Genomic DNA, 7,202 nt, shown 5'->3' with positions numbered 1-7,202 from the left:
GTCTGTTTGTGAGGCTCGAGCGTCGCCTTGTTGACAGCGTCTGAATCCCCCTGAATGACTGGTTAATCCAAATAGGTGGGAGGAGCTGAGGTGGGCGGGTCGTTGTGAAAGCAGGAAGCTTACTTAATAAAAAAAAGAGTTGGACATTTTAACATGGAGGGCTATGAGGATTGATTCATTTTTGGAGCCCTAGAGGATGTGGGGGGAACTGCAGGTTTTGACACATTTCTTAGCCCTGGATGTTGTTACTTAGTTTCCAGGGTATCCTTGCATATTTTTTGCGGCTTCACATGCTAAGTGTTTGCAGAATATCCCTGACAGAGATGTTAGGTTATTTCCCTTTACAGAACTTACTTTACTTACTTACTTACTTTAGAGGTAGGGGTGTAAACACAGAAAATTTCCCCCTGATTTTACTCCCAACGGAGTGCGCAGGACGGGAGGGGCAAGGTAGCTTCATGTCAGATGTTGACAGTTGGAATTTTGGGTTTTGTGACGAGCTGGTGAAATTTCTGTTTTAGAGGTTTTGCTGTGAAAACTCTGGTGTTGTGTTCATATATTTATACACACAGTATCTGCATTATATGTATCTGTTAATGCAAGTCTCAGCAGAGAACAAAATAAAGCATACATGTAGCTTTATTTTCTGATAAGTTGGTGCCTTCAGAAACTTCCTCCGGCGTCTGAAATAAAGCCTGTAATGACTGATCCACAGGTGGAGTTGGAGTGAGACAACGTTCCCACTTAACACTGTGGTCAGGTCAGAGCTGGACAGTAGAGGTGAAAGCTCTGATTAGAGGGTTGTTAGCTCCCCATGTGGCTGTGTCGAGTATTCCCGTGTTGCTAAATGAGCGTGGCCTGGGGTGAGGAGTGTGATGGAGCAGCTGGCTGTCTCTTAGGACCTTCAGCGCCGCTGGAAATCCAGACTGGATGCCCGTGATGCACGTCTCTGGCTACAGACACTTCCAAGAAAGTCAGCCCCCCCCTCCCCCTCAGCCCATCACCCCCCCTATCCCATATTAGTGTGCTTGTTCAGGCTTATGCACATGTTAAAGTACATGGATGCCTGCTTCCTGTGTAGGCATATGGTGTATTCTGTGACAGTGGTTGGATCTGAGGGAAGCTGGACAGAGTTGTTTCATTATTCCAGAAACATTCTGTTTCTAATAAATATCATAAAAATGTGAAATAAATAGTTAAAAACTGGGACATATTATAATACCTCAATATTTGAGGTCCAAATATTCTGGAAATATGTGCATGTTCTTTTTTTCTGCACTTATTTTTGGTAACTGTTCACCGAGGGGGCAGACGCCACTGGAGCGCTGTACTTCCAAGGTCACCAGTATCTCCATTCCTCTAATGAGCTGTGCTGCAAATTTAAGATCAAACACAAATCACATGGAGCGGGCAGTGGGAAGGGCGAGGCAGGCGAAGACGGAGCGCCAGGAAACGAGGCCAGTCTCAGCTGTTTGCCTGGAGACTCGCGAGGGCCAGGGAGATGTTGATCTGTCTGTGCTGAGAAAAAACCCATGTGTCACCTTAAAAACATTCAGCCTTCATCCCACTGAGGCCACATGGGGACCAGGATGTTCTTCAAATCCTTCCTCCTTATTACACAACCTGACCCACTTTGTTCGCACAAATAAGAGAAGGTCGTCGCCAGAACAGGATTTCTGAATGAGAAATGAACAGATTGAGGGACAGTATGTTGGTTTGGAGGTTTTTATGGCGTCAGTGTCGGCTAGCTGCTTCCTTCAACACCACAAATTACCACTTTATGTAATCCGTTAATTTCAATATAGGGAAGGCTTGACGTTCTCTGCAATTAGAAGGAAAAATATAAGAATCTATCAGCCAAAGGGAGCTAAACTATATTAGCTTACTGGGTTCAAAAACTGTGTTGCTGAGACAACTAAGAAAGTTAGCATGTTTTGAGCTGTACACGTTTGCAGTACTACTTTATACCATAAGACCCGCTGAAGCTACACTGATATGTGCGATTAGCCCGGCAGCGTTACAGGAACAGTAGCGCCCTGCATTTTAGTGGGAGTGTGACAATGCTCAGGGCTCATAGATGAAGTAAAATTCCCCCTGCCGCCTCTAGGAGCTGTCACCCAAAAGTCAGTCCTCATGGACGTCCATGTTAACATGTCCAGAATTATGTTTACAGCCTGTTAAGACTTGTTTCCTTTAACAGGTTTCCACACAGATTTACCCAAAATCACCTGGACGCCTAACACCTGCAGCCAGTTCCAGCTCATAGTAGAGCAATTAAGTAATCATTAGTCAGCTGACAGAGCAGTACATATGGTACACCCTTCATTTGTTTCTCACAGATACTAAGACGAAGCGTGCGCCCTGTGGCGGTGGAAGCAGCTGCAGCAGGAGAGGCACATTCAGGCCATCCCACTCCAGCATGAGGTATTTATCACCGCTTCCTATGTGAGCTTCATGTATCGTCATTAATACATATAATGTGGACATACTTTAATTACACATTTGCCATTTAATTTAAACCCCTTTTCATGTGCAGTAGTTTGTGGCTTGTGGGTGAAACCTGCTGTGTATGCACTTGTTTGTCCTCTAGGCTGAAAACCCACCAGCCTCTGTTTACTTATAATAATATAACCGAGCTGATCACCTGATTAACTTTCCTGCACCAGCTGTGGACGCTCGGAGCCCCTTTCAACTAAGAGGAGCCGGCCCGCGGATCCTTTATGGCGCCGCGCTGCCTGGTGGCTCTGCAGGCTGCTCCACAAGGGAGCCGGTGAAGATGAGGAGGGTTGAATTACCTGCTGCCCCGGATCCACCAGGAGACTGAGAGGAGACGACCAACAGGGGGCCAAGAGGTGAGTGGCTGCATAGACTGTGCCATACTTCATAGCATATCCTACATCTGTGGATGTTGGTCTGTAGTCATCACCGCTTGTTTTGATTGACAATGCCTCCAAAAAGAAACCTGAGGAAACATGTGGACAGTTTAATATAAGCCTTAAGTTGAATAAACTCAGAGCAGGCTTTATCTTTGTTAGCTTTATTATCACATCATCTCATCATGAAATGCCTCCAGAGTCATAACATCTACGGACAGTATATGTATGAATGTCAGTCCAACTTAAAGACGTCTAACACAGTCTCATTAAATACGTTTTTAATGTTCTGTTTGGTCCCCCGACAGGAGTCGATTTTTCACACGCACAAGTAGTTAATGAGATGATGTTTTGTTCCATGCCGACTGAAACGTTACAGTCTCAACCCATAACAAAAGCCTCCGGACATTTATTGCTGACTTCAATGCTTACTGGACGGTTTGTGTTGGTGTGCACAAAACAACTGAATGCATTAGAGGACTATTTGACTTACTGGGAGGAGGCTGTGTTTGTTAGGGCCAGCCAGCGTAGTCTCATTCCATAACCCTAAACAGTCATGTTATTTTTAAATTATGGTTCTGTGCACAAACACAAATTGTTCTTTTTTATGACTTTAAACTAATGCCTAACTACAACAAAAAAACACAGAAACAGCGCCACAGGGTGGACACAAACCCTGGACTCCTCCTCATCTGCAAAAAAAAAGGACCACACAGTACATGGAATATTTTACATGATTTCATGAGACTGTGTTGAAAACGTGGCTTAAAGCTCACACAGCAAGATGTATTGTAGGATTTATTTTCATGATGGAGAAAGAACCATTCAGAACAGCTTTTTGACTCCTGTGTCACTGCTGCTTTCTATAAGCCTAAAATCCCCGTCAGGAGATCTGCCTTCATCCACACCTTTATACTTCATTATGACGACAACCTGTGCTGCTGCGTCTGCCTGCTCCTGGCAACCAAATCCAGCTGCAGGATGCTCCACAGCTCGTGGCTGATCACAGCGCAATTTGTGAGCACGAAAAGGAAATAAAAGTCCCCGCTAACGTGAGGAGGAGCTCTGTGGGAGTCTCTGCAGAGACTGTGAGAAGTAATGGCCCTTATAATGATACAATGACCCTGTCTACGTAGCAGACTGACACATACGCTCATACTACGCATACGCAGTAAGAATGAACCACGTGTGCTCTGTGGCTGTATGTCTGTTGAACATGTGAGAAGACATCGTCTGTGTCTACTCGCCTTCAAAGGCCTTCAGTCAGGCTGCTTTAAAGAGTCCGTCCTCACCGGGAAAATATTTTAGTCCTTGAAAATGGACTCAAATGTGTGCGTAGCCACATCTCGATGCATTCATGGAATGGTAACTCTAAAGTTTTAAATCCAGCCATGTTTACTCCTTTTATAAAAGGACAGTTCAACATGAAGGTCTATAAAATTGGAAATATCGGCTGCAAACCGCTTTAGGTGCGTTCCACCTGGTCTCAGTATTGACTTCCTGTTTTTGTCTCTACCCACTACTGATGGTAATCGTCTGATTAGCTCCCTTTCCTATGCCCACTAGAGACCCCGCGTCCTTTAGAAGGAGTCGTGGGACACTAGTTGAACGCTACACGGCACATTTCTATGGTGCATTGGTGTGTTAGCCTGTACATGTGCATGCATGCACTGAAACACCATTTTAGGACTGTGTTAATGGATCTGAGTGACTGAGGAGCTGCCTGTCAGTTAAATGGGTGGACTTCCTGTTGACCCCTCTAAAGCAGGTTCTAGCCTCTGTTGAGTGCACAGACGACGGGCAGAAGAAACCACGGATAGTTTACATCTTTCCTGTTCATTTATTTAACATTTTTAAATATCAGACTTATTTGTGTAAAGTTTTGCACAGCAGACTGCTGTCTGTGTTTTCAGTAGGATTCTTGGGGTTTGATAGATGTTGAGCGTAGTGATGAGGGATTTTTCATGGACATGTCCAACAGGTTCAAAGGTTTATTCTGCTTCGTTAGTCCAAAGATTCCACGAAGGCTCCGTAGGTCTGAGGAGGAGTTAAGCCACTGCAGATCGCCGAGATGAGAGCAGCTCCTGACATATTTTTCTACAGGACATCCACTTGACTGGCTCATTAGCCTTCAAGCTGTTTTCTTCAGCTCCAGACTTGGACACTGGCCCGTCCTACCAATCTGCCGTTTGCTGTTTAATGTATGTGTTCTCCTACAGGTTCACAGATGACTGAATACAGGCCATGTGTTTTTAACCTTCCTCCTATGGAGCAGACTGTATGTGGTGTACACACGTTGTTGGCAGACTCACCAAGTGACGGTAAAACATTCTTTATGTATTTAAAATTACAATGAAAGAAATTATTTGTTGAATCATATTAATATTTTAACTATATAACAGTTTCTTCATCTGTATTTGGAGTTTAGGTGGACTCAGCGGACACAGCGACAGCTGGAGCCTCGCAGGTTTTTACTTTTTTCGTCCTTCTCTTTCTCTTTCTCAGTTTATGGGGCTGAAACAGAAGCAAAGGAACCCTGGATGTTTTTGCTCAGAAAGCTTTCTAACAGAGTTTCTGCTGGCACTGCTGGCTCTGTGGTCAGTCTCTAAGTTTCTGCAAAGCACGTCGAAACAATGTGATCGTAAAAGATGCTATTCAAATAAAACACTTAACTTAAACTGTTTGGAGTGACACTAATCCTCCTCAGAACAGAGCCATACAGGGAAAAATAATCTTACTGCAGATGAAGATCATATTTTCTTTGACCGCAGTAATCCTGACTGAAGATGGAATTTCCCCTATTTAGGATTAGAAACTCAAGTCTTATTTATCACTTCCATCATTTTTATGACATAAACTGAATGAGACGCCGTCTGTCTGTTACCATATTTGCAGTGACGGGACTTTCTTTAGCTCCAGGTCTCCTTTAGATCTGTTTCACGCCCACAGACAACATCAATAACTTGAATTTATCACACAGGGCTCTGTTTAGTGGAGGAGAGCAGGTGTCAGTCCTCGGCAGCAGTTTTTACTCCCCCGGTCCCTCCCCTGGGACCTTTCTTTACAAGTGTAGCTCTCGGGGTGGATAGTGAGGTGCAGAGCTATACGGCCTGTTATCCCTGCTTCACTATAAAACAGTGTCAGCAGCTGGATTGGATTTCCTCATCCAGGTGACCCTCTGCTGGGAGCCACAGCTCCACCATAGACACTCTTCCCCAGAGGCTGCTGCTCACGGCCCATTTAATGATTCACTCCAGGGGAACTGTCACCATGAGGGGAGGCACTCCCACTCCTCATGAATTCTCATGAGGCCCCAGTGCGGCTGCCGTGGAAATACTGCCTGTATTCATCAGTTTGAGGAGTGCCTTCACTGAACCCCTGCTCCAAATCCCACTGACTCTGCAGAGCACTGAATCCCTAACTCTCCTCTACTACACACAGCAATGACACATTCAATGCTTATCGTGGCCAATTAATAATAACCTTCTACTGGAGGCAGTTATGAGGGAGGGGGTGGCAGCTGTGGACAGAGGCGCTGTTTTTTCATTCCACTGCTGCAAAGTGCAACATCTCAGGAGGAGGGAACACAGACTGTGTGTTAGCAGAATTAAAATGATTATCCTCAGGTTTAACAGTAGCTAGCATTAGCTAAGCAACAGTGACAGCTTTGACAATGACTGCCAAGCTAAAAGTGATACAAGAGAGGTCATGTTTGGACTGCCACAGTGTAGTGTAGAACCAGAGAAAGTACATCCCATGATTCTTCATACACCCAGGTGTCACGAGTCACGACCTTAAGTCTGACATAGCTTTACACCCAGCTGCAGCACCCCTCTCCAAGTGGAGACTTTGTTTTGGCCAGGTAGTGTATCTGCTCTAACTGACCCTGAGACCTGATGATCAGAGCGAGAGCTTTACACTCGCTCTGTGTCTACAGTGAACACATCATCACCACGCTGCCTCAGTCACGGAACATTCCTCTCTGCTTACCAGAGAGATTTAGAACATTTGACCTGCAGATTAGATGTAGATATTGTCATAATGTTGTACTCGGTCCATATGACTGCCCTGCTTCTCTGAGGCTTACAGTAAATTCCACTTTATTAGAGTGGTAATCTGAGTCAAAATGAATTGACAGGATTTTTTCTGCCCTGCTAGTTCCCCCAGAATTCCAACAAAGCTCTGTGTTTGTCTTTAGTTTAAAGGTGTTTTACAGCTCAGGTATCAGACTTCTTATCTGTTTCTTGCTGGAAAAAAGTCATCAAAAAAACCCTTGATAAGTAGGATAAATTACAACAATAGTATAGAGTAGTACTTGGAAAAACTCAT

This window comes from Parambassis ranga, chromosome 15 (genome assembly GCF_900634625.1).
Source record: "Parambassis ranga chromosome 15, fParRan2.1, whole genome shotgun sequence".
Classification (NCBI taxonomy): Eukaryota; Metazoa; Chordata; class Actinopteri; family Ambassidae; genus Parambassis; species Parambassis ranga.
The sequence above is the reverse complement of the archived record's forward strand: the minus strand, read 5'-3'. Positions refer to the sequence as shown.